Source organism: Malania oleifera, chromosome 6 (assembly GCF_029873635.1).
Source record: "Malania oleifera isolate guangnan ecotype guangnan chromosome 6, ASM2987363v1, whole genome shotgun sequence".
In the NCBI taxonomy this organism is placed as follows: domain Eukaryota; kingdom Viridiplantae; phylum Streptophyta; class Magnoliopsida; order Santalales; family Ximeniaceae; genus Malania; species Malania oleifera.
Genome location: NC_080422.1, coordinates 94995790 through 95012127, shown reverse-complemented (window position 1 = coordinate 95012127; position 16338 = coordinate 94995790). Strand labels below are relative to the sequence as shown.

Genomic DNA, 16338 nt, shown 5'->3' with positions numbered 1-16338 from the left:
TAGATTGGGCGACCACTAACGCCGCGGAGCTCTATCCACTCCTCTACCTGGATTCTCTGAAATTTTTTAGAGCTAGGGTGAGACACCTCACAGTAAAGGAAATAAACTAATATCAGTGTGTGGCAACATGAGTATTTTCATTTGTCATAAGCATATACTATATATAAATCATATCTGTGAAGACTATCTGATAATTTACTGAATAAACATATTTAAAAGTAACATACATGTCATGTTATATCTTTGTATGTGTAAATCATCTTATACAACTGTATAATACATGAAATAAATCCCAGGATGGATAGCTAATTGGTGTCATGTATTACCGCCACATGACTGAGTTGTGTTGCCTGAAGGCGAGGCCTAGCAATGGCTGGCCGACCATGCTAGATCAAAAACTCTAATCTGTAAGTACGATGGACGTGCCCCACTTGGTCCGAACTGTCAGGGAAACATCTCCAAACTACACTAAAGCCATATCGATTGCTACCTTACCACACTCTGATCGTGTGGTTGCACTATCCTAATCTGAATATATATAGCTATGGTACCGTGCTCTTGAAAACTGAGCTAAACTATGTCATCTGGGTTCTGATATCATATTCTATGTTTCATATGCTGAACATAAGTAATATCTGACATAATAATAATATCATGAAAATAGCATATCATACATCACGACTCTTACGCTGGCATATCATATCATATAAATTATGACCCTTACGCCATTTCATATAAATTATGGCCCTTGCGCCGTATCATATAAATTACTCCCCTTGCGTCGTTGCATTATAATATACTTTAAACATATTTATGTACTGTTTTTAACAATTTCTTGAAACAGTGATAACATGTTTATTTTGAAAACATAGCATTTTGTCATTACATAAAATCATAAAATTCTATACCTATGCCACACAAAAGTAAATCATGTTCTACTAATAAAATCTGCACTGAAATCATTTTCCTTTATTAAATGTATTAAAACAATCTCCTATTAACAGCAGTAAGTTTCCCAAACATAATTCTATGCTATATATAATTTCCTGGAATAAAATGCTATAAAATAGTAAATATTTTCATGAAAAATACTGACTTCATTTATTCCCTTACCTGATTTCTTAAATTACGCCAACAGGAATCCCAAACTGATGTCTGCGGCACTCACCCGGATCCTGAATCAAAAATCCTAATTTCATTAAATCAATCATAAATAAAATACTATTTTAATATTTTTTAGGCTCATAAATTCCAAATAAATATTTATACCCTTAAATATAACCAATTTACTTAATTCCCTGAATTCCACTCTCACTTTGGAATGGTGCTTAGGAAACCCAACTTGAAAATTTACTCCAGTCAAAATGACGACGATCGTGACTAGAACTCCATGGTGGTGCTCGATTGTCGATTTGATTGAAAATCTAAAGAGAAATTGAGAAAATATGGAAATATTTCCTTACCCAAGGAATGGTGCCTACGTCGCTCTCACGACAAATCCGCTCCAGTAAAAATGTCGATGTGGAGTTAGAAATCCAACGGCACCTTCCATTTTCTAATCAGCCGAATATCCATCAAGAAATTAAAAAGGGAGAGATGGAAACGGAGGAGTGTACGTGAGAAATTGAGAGAGAATGAAAGGCAGAGAGTTGCGTTGGGAGATGAAATTTGGCCCAGGTGAGAAATTTGGAATTGGATTTCAAATTCATCAAGTTGCATTTAATTCATTTCATTAATAAATATATATATATATATATATATATATATATATATATTCAATTTCAAAATTCATAGATACATTTAATGTTTTCCACTAGTAATTATATTATATTAATATTATATATAAATATATGTATACCTATATATCCAATATATCATTTATTTAATACATTAATTTAATAAGGTTTAATTAATTATTTTATTAATAATTAATATTTTTATTTTTTTTTTCTTTCATACTATTTTTTTTTTTGGTTACTACATTCTTCCCCCCTTAAAAGAATTTCGTCCTCGAAATTTGTTATCTGTACTATACACCGTCCCTTAAGGAAAAATGGGCTACTTATTTTATTACTTATCCTCACTTATGACAGAGGAATACCGTGGTTACATTTAGGGTTCTGGGAGATTAGAAATACACCTCGAAATTGGTTATCTGTACTAAACACCGTCCCTTAAGGAAAAATGGGCTACTTATTTTATTACTTACCCTCACTTGTGGCGAAAGAATACCATGGTTACATTCAGGGTTCTGGGAGAATAGAAATACATATAAAATAGAATTCTCCCACAACCAAAATACTATCTACTAGTAGAAAATTATTACATTTACTAACTAACCTACACAAAAAAAAAACTTTACATAATTACCTGTTTTTTTCCTTGATTACTACTAATCTCCACTAAAGAGATACGAGTATTTATGCTGTATCTCTTCCTCAAGCTTTCAAAAAGCTTCTTCAACTGCATGATTCCTCTACAGGACCTTTACTAATAGAATTCTCTTACTGTGTAATTCCGGCTCCTTCTTGTCTAGAATATGTACTGGAGCTTCCTCATAAACCAAAGCATCACTGAGTCCTAACTCTGCATAACTGATGACATGGGAAGGATCTGGGATGTATTTCTTTAACATGGAAACATGGAATACGTCGTGAATTTTAAACAAAGCTGGTGGTAAAGCTAGCTGGTAAGCAACTAACCCTGCTCTTTCAAGAATCTTGAAAGGGCCAATAAACCTAGGGCTCAACTCACCCTTCCTCTTAAACCTCATAATCCCCTTCAGTGGCACTATCTTTAAAAACACGTGATCTCCAACTTCAAATTCTAACGTTCGGCAGTGAGTATCAGCGTAACTCTTCTGCCAACTTTGAGCTACACTGATTTTTTCTTTAATGAGTCAGACATTATTGTACGCCTGCTGCACTATTTTCGGTCCCAAAACTCGCCTCTCACCTATTTCATCCTAGTATAGAGGAGAACGACATCTCCTACCATAGAGCTCCTTATACGGTGCCATGTCAATGTTGGTTTGATAGCTATTATTGTATGCAAACTCTACCAACGTCATATATTGGGTCTAACTACCCCTAAAATCCAGCACGTACGTCCGCAATATATCTTCTAATATCTAAATCACTCTCTCATTCTGGTCGTCCTTCTGAGGATGAAACGCCTTGCTGAAAAATAATTGAGACCCCAGAGCCTCCTACAAGCTCCTCCAAAAACGTGACGTGAAACGTGGGTCTCGGTCTGATACAATAGATACTGGCACTCCATGTGATCGCACGATCTCCTGAATATATAACTCTGTTAGTGCGTCCATGGAGTAGTTGACTTTAATGGGAATGAAATGGGCGGTCTTCATCAATCTATCAACGACCACTCAAATAACATTCTACTCCTGTCACGCCGGTGGTAAACCCATCACCAAGTCCATAGAAATATGGTCCCATTTTCACTCTAGGATGAAAAGTGGCTGCAACTGGCCCACCCGCCTCTAGTGCTTAGCCTTAATCTTCTGGCACGTCAGGCACTGCTACACAAACTTGACAATTTCTCTCTTCATGCCTCTCCACCAGAAGGACTCCCATAGATCTCGATACATTTTAGTGCTATCGGGATGAACTGTATATAGGGACCTATGAGCCTCCTCAAGAATCGTCTTCCTAATATCAACATCTACATGCACGCATAATCTAGAACAGAACCGCAAAGTTCCGTCATCTGAAATACTGAACTTCTCCTCCTGTCCGTTCTGCACTTTCTTGATCAATTCCACCAACTCTGTGTCATTCTTCTGGGTTGCCTTAATCCTTTCATACAACGTAGGCTGCACCACCAGGTTGGCAACAAAAGCCTGGTGATCGCACTCAACCAACTCCATGTCAAATCTCTCTAGATCCATCAAGATTGGGTGCTGCACCCCCTGATTTACGGCTTAGAGCATCAGCTACCATATTTGCTTTACCTGGATGGTAGCTGATGGTGCAATCATAGTCCTTGATAAGTTCCAACCATCTTCTTTGTCGCATATTCAATTCCTTTTGCGTAAAGAAAAACTTTAGACTTTTTTGGTCGGAAAATATCTCGCATCTTTCACCGTACAAGTAATACCTCCAAATCTTTAGCACGTGTACCACTATAGCCATTCAAGATCATGGGTAGGAAAGTTCTTTTCATACTCTTTCAACTGCCTGGAAGTATATACTACTATCCTTTCTCGTTGCATCAATACACAACCAAGTCCTTTCAATAACGCATCATTGTAGATAACACAACCATTACCCTCTGATGGGATGATCAACACTGGTGCAATGACAAGCCTCTACTTCAGTTCCTATAAACTCTGTTCACAGCTATCATCCTATTCAAACTTGACATTCTTTCTAATCAGTCACATTAGAGGCCCTGACAATGCTGAGAACCGCTCAACAAATCGACTGTAATAACCTGTCAGCCCCAAGAAACTCCTGATTTCCTAAATGTTCTTTGCCCTGTCCCACTTCACAGCTACATCAATCTTGCTAGGATCCACTAAAATTCCATCATCTAAGATAACGTGCCCTAGAAACGCCACCTTCTCTAACCAAAATTCACATTTACTGAACTTAACATACAAACTCTTTTCCTTGAGCGTCTGGAGTACCAGCTATAAGTGTGCCTCATGCTCCTCAAAATTTCTCGAGTAGACTAGTATATCATCAATGAAAACCACGACAAACTAGTCTAAATATTAATGAAAGATTCTATTCATCAAATCCATGGATACTACAGGAGCATTCGTCAGACCAAAAGGCATAACAAGAAATTCATAATGTAAAGACCCGAAAAATTAAAATGATTAAAATAATTAGAAAAAATAATAATAAATAAAATAACAGATAAATAAATAAAAGGAATGGTGTGGGAAAAAAAAGAAAAAAAATTAAAATTAAAGAAATTAAAATAAATTAAGATGAATTAAATAATTAAATAATTAGTTATTAAATTAAATATTTTTACATTGAATTTAAAAAAAAAAAAACCTAATTGAAATAATAGAATATATATATATATATATATATATATATATATATATATATATATATACACACATATATAGTAGGTTATTATATATATATATAAAGTAATCTGAAGAAGAAAGAAGAAGAAGAAAAAGTAAACACGCAACCCCCCCCCCCCCCCTCTTGAAACTGAGATTTTTCCTGCACGCCAGCCACTTCCATTTTCGTCTCTCTCTTTCACTCAATTTTTTGATGAATTTGCAGTGGATCGGGAAACGGAAGGTGCCATTGAATTCTTGGTTCCGCTGCCAACATTTTTACTGGAGTAGATTTTTCATGAGAACGACTAAGGCACTGCTCCTAGGGAAAGGTAATTTTTCCTCATTTTCTCGATTTCGCTGTTAATATGTAGTTAAATTGACAAACGAACATCACCACAGGATCCTAGTCCTCGTCGTCGTCGTCATCATTTTGGCGTAGGTAATTTTCCAATTAGAGTTTTCTAGGCCCTACTCCAAAGTGAGAGTGAGATTTGGGAAATTTGGCAACTTGGCTAAATTTAAGGGCACTATTATTTATTTAGGAATTATGATCCTAGGAAATATTTAAATAATATTTTATTCAGGAATAATTTATTAGAACTAGGAATTTAATTTCAGGATCCGGGTGAGCGCCGCAGGTATTTTTCGGAGTCCCTGTTGGCGTAGTTCAAGAAACCAGGTAAGGGGAAAAATATATATAAAATCAGAATTTTTATGAATTTAATAGAAAAATAAATTGTGTTATATGTACGTGTATATGTTTCGATATGGGTAAAATGCCAACTGTTTAAATTATATTTTTTTCGAATTTAGGGTTGTTTATTAGATATGTATATGCGAAAATGAACTGATGAAAGTGGAAAAATATTTTCAGAATATTTATGTAAGACATGAGAGGTATTTTTAGTATATAAACATTAAATGTTGGTTGACTTATTTTACAGGCAGTGTATGAATTTTATTACTAAATTGTGCGGCATGAATAAATAGAATGTTGTGTGCAAATATATGTTAAATGTATGAAATGCAGGCTAAATAAGCAAAACAATGAGAATAAAATATGATATGGACAATGTTGCCTGTGTATGTTAAATGCAACCATGTAAAGGTACAACAACTGAAAGTCGGGTTAGCAGATTCTAGCACATTTCAATGTAGACTAACTGATGACAGCTAAAAGGAGTTATGTTAGCAAATTCTAGCGCATTTTTATGTGAACTAACAAATGAAGGCTAAAGAGTGGTTGTAGTACAAAGGAATGAAATGAAAATGTTATGAAATGAAATGACAAGGAATGACAATACAATGAAATGAAATGTGAAATGTGAATGATATAAGTGGGAAAGAGTAAAGTGAAATGAAATGCAAAGTTAAGTTATGAACAGGAATGAATGTGCATGAATGTATAATAACAGAAAAGAATGATGTATTATGATATTAGAAGTATGTATGTACGTAAAACATATTACGATTGGGCGAGGTGTACCTTTTTCCTGAGGGCTTGCTGAGTAAGGCGAGTGCACTAGTAGTTACAGATGTGGCAGTAGCTGCATAACGTACTAGGGCAGAGGGAACCTACTTGTATGGGCGGGTAGATTTCCCTATCCTTAGGGCTTTTGCCGGTAAACTTTTGTATGAACTGTGTGAGTACGAGATCAATTTATCACTTGAGGGCTTACTGAGTAAGGTGAGTGCCCTGTTATGCTTTAGTTGTGACCTTTGGCTTGTCAAATGTATCAGAGCAGAAGGGTGCTACTTGTATGGGCAGGTAATCACCCCTATCCTCGGGTAATCTCGTGGGTTAAACATTTGCATGTGTTTGATTAGGATCAGGGAATGATTTCAGAAATTATGTTAAGGATTTTCAAATGTTAAATATTATGTTATATATAAACTCATGTTGGCCACACATTGTTTTAATATATGGTTTCTTCCCTTACTAAGATGTGTCTCACCCGAATATGAATGTATTTTTTTTTTGCAGGATTTCCTTAAGATCGAGCTTTGAGAGCTCGAAGTTTTCATAGCATTATTTGGAAATAGAAAAAGAAAATGGTATATTTCTATGTTAATTTTGGAGAATGTAAATATTTATGTTTTATGCATTTATGTTTTAAGGCTATTGAATAAGGAATGATTGTGAAAATACTGAATTGATTTGGGAGTTATGTAGATTAATAAAAAATGCAGGTGATGGATGATTTAATATGAATTATAGTTAGAATTAGTGAACTCTGGTGTTATGTTATATAGAGATTATATATGTAATTATGGAAATACAGGTGTTGAAGGATATTATGGTCTATGGATAGAACTAGGAAACTCTGGTATTATTTTTATGATTGAGGTTTATAGTTGTGTTTTTCGCTGCGTATGTATGGTTTAATTATGGAATATCAGGAATGTTATTAGGTATAACGAGCTGGACCTGGGTTTAAGGGTTCGGAGCGTTACACATAATGTCCTAAAAGCTGTCTTCGAGACATCTTCTGCTTTTACCTTCACTTGATGATAACCTGATTTGAGGTCAATCTTAGACCAAAATCGTGTACCCTGGAGCTAATCAAATAAGTCATCTATACGAGGTAGAGGATATTTGTTCTTAATGGTTACCTTGTTTATCTCCCTGTAATCTATACACATTCACATAGACCCGTCTTTCTTCTTTGCAAATAACACTAGAGCTCCCTAGGGTGAAACACTAGGTCTAATAAATCCTTTATTCAATAGGTTTTGCAGTTAGTCTTTTAATTCCCCCAACTCTGCTGGAGCCATATGCTAAGGAGCTTTAGAGATCGGTGTTGTCTTGGGAAGTAGATCGATAGCAAAATCTACCTCGCGATCGGGGGGTAACCCTGGCAATTCTTCTGGGAAAACATCTGGAAACTCCTTAACCACTGGCTCCTTTACATAGGCTATAAACCCCTGACATCCCTCTAGGAGTAATCTTCTCGCCTGCATAGCTGATAGTAACTAAGGCGGGGAATGCACCTGCGACCCCACAAATCTAAATTCTTGCTTTCCCGGTGGTTTGAAGATCGCCTCTTTTAAATGATAGTCAATATTAGCATGGTTAGTTGTCAGCCAATCCATACCCAGTATTATAACGAACCCATGCATATCTAACATAATTAGGTCAGCCGGTAACACTCTCCCCTAAATTTCTACTGGATAAGCCCTGAGCACTCTACGAAACCTCACCACTAGCCCTGATGGTGTAGCTACAGAAAATTCTACCTCCAATGACTGGGTCTCACCACCAGACAATTTAATATAATTTGCAGATACAAAATAATGAGTAGCACCCGAATCAAATAAAACAATAGCATGGCATGATAATACAGTAAGGGTACCTGTCACTACGTCTGCTACAATCTCAGTGTCTCTTGGCGTTAGAGCATAAAATCTCGTCGGGGCTACGTTCCTACGCTGGCCTCCACGAGGTGCCTGGTAACCTCCCTTGAATTTCTTGGGAGTAGGAGCAATACCAAGTGGTGTAGGACAATCCCATGCCATATGCCCTGAACCACCGCAGCGATAGCAGACAACACTCCCTACTTGACACTCTCCCAAGTGTCTCTTTCCACAAGTCTAACAAACAGGGTAAGTTTGCACTGCTTGAACCCCACAACCCCCAGCCTCTTGTCTCTGCCCTCTACCATAGTTTCCTCTCCTCCATTGACCCTACCTACCCCTGCTAGAAACCTAAAGGCGTAGATCTCTTCTTCTATCCCTGTGCCTCAGCACCCAATCGCTCAACTGCCTCAGCCAAAGCGGTTCTATCTACCAGTTTAGCAAAATCCTGTATTTTCAACACCATAACCTGTCTGTAGATCTCACGCCTCAACCCTCTTTTAGATAGCCTCGCCTTCCTTGCTTCATTAGGGATAATAAATAGGGCAAAACGAGATAATTCTATGAACCTCGCTGCATACTGCTAGACCGACTGCTGTCTCTGCTTCAAATTCAGGAACTCCTCCACTTTAGCTTCTCTGATAGTGGCTGAAAAGTATCTGTCAAAGATAAATTCTCTAAATTGGTCCTATGTCATAGCTATCGGTGTCGTCCTCTACTAATCCAAGAGTTTCACAGCAATCCACCAGTGCTCTGCTTCTCCTATCAGTTTATAAGTAGCGAATAAGACCCACTGCTCCTCCGTACACTGCAGCACCGCCAAAACCTTCTCTATTTCCTGCATCCAGTTCTCAGAGACTGTAGGATCAACCCCTCTTAAGAATGCTGGAGGACTCATTTTAGTGAATTTCTCAATCGTACACCCAGGGCCTGTAAATGGGTCTCCCTGCTCCCTAGAGCTCCTAGCGATCTCAACTATAACCTACTGAGCCACACTGCATAGTACGATGTTTGGATCACCTCCTCTTACACCTGAGGGTCTAGCTCCATCACCCCCAGCATTCGTACCACTGTTTCCTGGGTCCATCCTGAAAAAAAAAAAAAAAAAGACATAAACAAGACTCAGGGACCCTGTCTTTATAATCTACATATCTAACCAAAACCCCACTATATTGTCATTCTTATCTCTATTCAAGGTTAAGTTCTACACTTTAGAAACACAACCAGTCAATAGTTCATTATGACTTTCCTGAAATTGTCACCCTAGGAAAGATACAGAAACCAACAAGGAAGTCCTGCCTCCAAACTGCGGAACAAAGCCTCAAATTCCTTTCAAAACATTGGTATTGTCTTCGTTGCACTCTAAAGTCCACAGAACCTAGCAACCTAGGCTCTGATACCAAACTGTAATAACCTACCTAATTTACAATAATCCACCAAAACCCATGAGTACTGAGGAATAAACTTGTCATATATCATTGACACCCTAGCAGCGGAAAACATACATCATATACATAACAAACCAATCGTCCAAATACAATACTAGAGTTTTACAAACCCGTCATATAAATATACACACATCCCAAAATGATCATAAAGTTCCCTAGGGTCATTACCCAAAAACCCATCTGACCCTAGCATAGCGACTTACCCTTTTGGAGGTAGATCGGGCGACCACTAACGCCGCGGAGCTCTATCCGCTCCTCTACTTGGATTCCCTGAAATGTTTTAGAGCTAGGATGAGACATCACTCAGTAAGGGAAATAAACTATCAATGTGTGGCAACATAGGTATTTTCATGTGTCATAAGCATATACTATATATAAATCGTATCTGTGAAAACTGTTTGATAATTTACTGAATAAACATATTTAAAAGTAACATACACGTCATGTTATATCTCTGTACATGTAAATCATCTTATACAATTTTATAATACGTGAAATAAATCCCAGGATGGATAACTAGTTGGTGTCATATATTACCCCCACATGACTGGGTTGTGCAACCCGAAAGTGGGACCTAGCAATGGTTGGTCGACCATGTTAGATCAAAAACTCTAATCTATAAGTACAATGAGCCTGCCCCACCTGGTCCGGACTGCCAGGAGAACATCTCCAAACTACATTTAAGCTACATCGACTGCCACCTTACCACACTCTGATCGTGTGGTTGCACTATCATAATCTGAATATATATAGCTATGGTACCGTGCTCCTGAAAACTGAACTAAACTAAGCCATCCGAGTTCTAATATCATATACTATGTTTCATATGCTTAACATAACTATTTCATCATAATATCTGACATAATAATAATTTCATGAAAATAGCATATCATACATCACGACCCTTGCACCGGCATATCATATCATATAAATTATGGTCCATGTGCCATTTCATATAAATTACGATCGTCGTATCATATAAATTACGGTACTTACATCGTTGCATTATAATATACTTTAAACATAATTCTATACTGTTTTGAACAATTTCTTGAAACAGTGATAGCATGCTTATTCTAAAAACATAGCATTTTGTCATTACATAAAATCATAAAATTCTATACCCATGTCACACAAAAAGTAAATCATGTTCTACTTATAAAATCTGCACTGAAATCATTTTCTCTGATTAAATGTATTAAAACAATCTCCTATTAACAGCAGTAAATTTCCCAAACATAATTATTGTTATACACAATTTTCTGGAATAAAATGCTGCAAAATAATAGATATTTCCATAAAAAAATATTGATTTAATTTATTCCCTTACATGGTTTCTTGAACTACGCCAACAGGAATCCCAAACTAGTGCCTGCGGCGCTCACCTAGACCCTGAATCAAAAATCCTAATTCCATTAAATCAATCCTAAATAAAATAACCAATTTACTTAATTCCCCAAATCCCACTCTCACTTTGTAATGGTGCCTAGGAAACCCAAATTGAAAATTTACTCCAGCCAAAATGATGACGATCGCGACTAGGACCCTATGGTGGTGCTCGATCATCGATTTGGTTGAAGATCTAAAAAGAAATTGAGAAAATAGGGAAAAATTACCTTACCCTAAGAATGGTGGGTACACCGCTCCCACAACAAATCCGCTCCAGTAGAAATGTTGGTGGTGGAGTTAGGAATCCAATGGCACCTTTCGTTTCCTGATAAGACGAATATCCGTCGAGAAATTAAGAAGAGAGAAACAAAAACGGAGGAGTGTACGTGAGAAATTGAGAGAGAAATGAAAGCCAGAGAGTTGCACTGGGAGATGAAATTTGGCCCAAGTGAGAAATTAGAATTGGATTTCAAATTGAAATCCAATTCATCAAGTCACATTTAATTCATTTCATTAATATAAATATTCAATTTCAAAAGTCATAGATACATTTAATGCTTTCCATTAATAATTATATTATATATAAATATATGTATAACTATATATCCAATATATCTGTAATAACCCAAATAATAAAAATGGTATTTAAAATAATAAAGAGGAAGGGAAATGGAAATAGTAACAGAAGGAGGCAGTCGACTTGCGTTCGTGGACAACATTGCACTTTGGAAAGAATAACCGAGGGAAATTAGCAGGGTCTCGTCAACGAACACAAGGGATTCGTCGACGAGGGTATAAAAGGACCTCGTCGACGAAGACAAGATTGGTCGACGAGAAGATACCGAGAGAGGGTTTTAGGGATGTCTGAAATTCAGCGACGAAGGTGTAGGTTTGTTGATGAACTTTCTACAGGACTCATCGATGAGGTGACATGTCTCGTCGACGAATCCAGTCTTATAAATATCAAAAACCCAGATTTAAACGTCCAAATTAAGGAAAATCTCACACTTTCTCTCTCCATTCAGTTTCTCTCCCTTCTCTCTTCGATTCTGGGTCTATCGCTCACCGGATCGACGATCTGAAGCCACCACGACGCTCCTGGAGAAGTTCTCTACATATCTACCATAGCGGATCGTTGGTGGAACCCCGTTGAAAATCATCCCTGAGTTGAGGTAAGACTTTTTAAGACAAATTTGGTCCTACTGTAGTTATAGGAAATGATATTCGCATGAAAATACTGAAGTTTAGTACTATGAGTTTTCATTTTCAAGGTATTGATTAGGTGATCCTACGGGTGTGAGTCCAGAATTTATAGGGGTTTTTCTCAGTAGCCAGGTAAGGGAATAAACTAAAGTAATTATTTTTTCACACGTATTATTATTATTATCAGCAAGGAAATGTTTAGGAAATATGCATGATATTTGAATATTATTGAGAAAATGTATGTTATTGGGAAAATACTGCTATTGTACAAAGAATGAGATTTTAGAATGAAATGTATGGAATTACTTAACTTAGTGTGGCATGAACGTTATTTTCATGAAAGGTAATGATATGACAAATTTTACGAGTAAAACATGTTTTCAAGTATTATGAAAAGATATAGTATGTTATGATGATTTTGACAAATACATGATAATTGATTTATTTTCAGAATGATATATATATGAAGTGATTTCAGCGCGAGGCCGTATATATGGAATGATTTCGACGCGAGGCTGTATTTATGAAATGTTCGGCGCAAGGTCATATTTATGAAATGATGAAAAATGCTACAATATCATGTATTATATGTTATCAGAAACCGGATGTTAGTTTAGTTTAGTTCAGGAGCACGGTACCGTAACTTATAGATCCTATGACCAAATTGGTGCTAACCACCCTATGAGGGGGTGGAAGATGGATAGTCGATGTGGCTTTCAGTAGAGTGTGGACGTTCACCTGGCAGTTCGGACCAGGGTGTGGCTGGCCCATAGTACTTACAGACATTTTTGACTTGGCAGTTGTTGGTCAGCCATTGTCGGGTCCCGCCTTCGGACTGCACAACCTGTCATGGGGGTTAATAATGGTATCAACTAACTATTCATCTTGGGTATGTTTTCAGTATTATCAGTTATAACAGACGTTTTATGAATGATATGATTTATTAGAAAATATGAAAATATATGATTATTTAGTACGATATGATGAATGTTTACAGATATATGAAATGTACTATATATGTATAATTGCATTAAATGTTTATGTTGCCACACAGCTGTATTTAGTTTATTTTCTCTTATTGAGAAGTGTCTCACCCCCAGAAATAATTAATTTTTCAGGAGACCCTGAAAGACCGGCGGGTCATGGCCGCCATTGAACTTATTGAGTTACCCCACTAGGAGGGTAAGATTTTGTACTAAGATTAGGATTATTTTGTTGTGAGATCCTAGTTATATTTGAAATGTTATGGAAGATTGAATATATATATATATATATATATATATATATATATATATATATATGTTATTTTGGAGTAAGTAGACTCTGGTATTATGTTTTATGGTTGGATGGTTATAATTTTATATTTACTGCTGCGTAGGTTTTCGCTGTGAATGACAGGTGTCCCCATTACCTACGGGTTCGGGTTGACTTTTCTATTTATTATGTTTCATTTTATATTAAAATTTTTGAGGTCGTTACAATATCATTTATTTAATACATTAATTTAATAAGGTTTAATTAATTATTTTATTTATAATTAATATTTTTATTTTTTTTTCTTTCATACTATTTTTTTTTTTCGGGTTACTATAGTTTATCAATAAATTATATGTTTTTTCAGATTATTATGCAGTACTCAAATTATTTGTATATTAGAAGACACAATTTTCAGAATATGGAATATTTATTTATTTAGTTGTGTGGCGTGAGACATTATCATATTAGTATAGAAATCCTATAGTTTTCAAATTACTATGATATTGACCTAGTTGGTCATATCCTAATTTTGATAATGACAAATACACTTAGTACTGATGTTTTTCATGAGCTTACATGCAAGTTCACTCTACGCATGAAATTGCTATATCATGATGGCGTATGGTGATCACACAAAAGATTGAAGAATATTCTTCCTTCTTTGTAATTGTATTTTTTATATTCTTCATTTCGGGATTGTAATTAATTATGGACTGTATCACAATATGAATTGTAATAATCTGCATCATGCATGATAGGAAAAATATGCTCAGAATGACCTTAGATGGACGTTAGGTTTCCACACTAAGTGCACAAAACCCTAATTTAGTTCTCATATTATCAGGGAAATTTTAAAGCAAATAAAATGACCTTAGCTTAAAATATAAAAAAAATTTGGGTGACCGAACTGGCAAGTTAAAATTGCCTCGGGCAACCTAACCGCTGACCGGTCAAAATGTTCACCTAGGTTCGGGCGACCAAACTCAAAAGGACTATATCGTCCTCGGTCAATCGAACCAGTACCATGTACTTTTCCATCATCCTCGGGTGTCCAAACCTATAGTTCATTTTACTCTTGGGCAACCGAATATGTGAGTTCAGTAAACCGAACTTGAGATCGGGCAACTGAACCTCGGACAGATTGGAAATCGTCGTTGGTCAAAAAACCGAACCTACGGTCGGGCACCCGAACTTCAAAATTTGCTTTTCCTGTTGTATCTGTTCGGGCGACCAAACCTCAGGTCAACCACCCGAAACTCTCGAGTTGTTTTTATTTTTACCTCGGTAATGTGGGGTTAAACAGGGTTAAAATCCTTAAACTCATTTACTTTTTTAATAATTCCCTATAAGTCCCCAACGGTCATAAAATTGGCCAAGTCTATATCTAGGGCTTCATTTGCAAAGATTAAAGGTGATTAACGAATAAGATTAGCCAAAAATCCTGTTAAATTTCAAGTGCTTATTTTTCCTATACTAAGTCCATATACTCTTTATTTTGCTATTCCCTTGATAGATCAAGTTCCCAAGAGTTTTATTGAGTGATTCATATTACTAAAACTCTTGTTGCTTGCATTGATTGTTATTTTCATTGAAAGTTCTTAGGTAGGGTTTTTCCCCCAATTTAAATAATAAATCTTTGAGTGGGAATATCCTTACAGCTAGTGAGTCTTTGCATCTTGATTGCAAGATTCATCAAGCTTGTGATATTTGATTAGCAAAAATATTTTTACACAAACTTATACATTTTCAAATATCTTTTGAGCTATTAATTTTGAAGTGTCATGCATCATAACAGAAAACCATGGAGTAGAAATATAATTCAAAATCAACTTACAAAAGCAATATGGAGAACCAAGAGCATGGAAAATCTGATCTACCACTTGCCACTCCACTCGATCATACGTTTTACTCATATCAAGTTTTAGCATCATATTACCTCCTCTCACCCGCCTATGTAATAATTTTGTCATCTCTTGAGCAAGCGTTATATTTTCAAAAATACTCCTCCCTTTTAAAAAAGCACCTTGCTTAAGGTAAATTAAATCACCCATCACTAACGATAGCTTCCCAATAAGGATTTTGGAGAAGATTTTATAGATTACGTTACAAAAGTTTATCGAGCAAAATTTATGAAAAAACTAAGGATCTTTTACCTTTGGAATAAGAACTATATAAGAGGAACAAAAATACTGAGACAATATATCACCTTTGAAGAATGCCCTTATCGCTTCCATCACATCATTTTTAATAATCTTCCAACAAAGAAGATAGAAAGAAGACCCAAAACCATCCGGTCTCGGGCTATTGTCCACAGAAATAGAAGAAACAGCTGCATATACCTCCTCCTCCGTCGGTTCTTCCTTCAACTGTCTTATAGAATCCTCAAAAACCACTGATTGGATGATACTGTCTAGGTTTGGCCTTTGTACTGAACTATTCTGCTCCAAGAATTGCTCAAAATAATTCACAGGCTCATCATGAACCATCTGCATATTTCCCAGCACCGAACCATGATGAAGCATCATTGAATTCACACAATAGTTACGCCTTCTTTGCGCAATCACCGCATCGAAGAACTTTGAATTTTGGTCACCATCAGTTTGTCATTTCTTCTTTGCTTGCTGCACCAACCTTGTCTCT

General features: G+C 36.2%; 1 long non-coding RNA gene across 2 annotated transcripts; it reads right to left on the bottom strand.

The window, feature by feature from the left end:
* Positions 1-1113: 1113 nt before the first annotated feature.
* LOC131158012 (uncharacterized) lies at positions 1114-11548 on the bottom strand. 2 transcript variants are annotated; one of them, XR_009137375.1, is made up of 4 exons: positions 11466-11548; positions 11180-11241; positions 10053-10119; positions 1114-1175 (listed from the first exon to the last, which is right to left on the bottom strand). It is a non-coding gene; the product is annotated as an uncharacterized LOC131158012 (long non-coding RNA). The 2 variants fall into 2 exon arrangements; XR_009137376.1 differs by having other exon boundaries at positions 11471-11539.
* Between the last annotated feature and the right edge of the window lie 4790 nt (positions 11549-16338).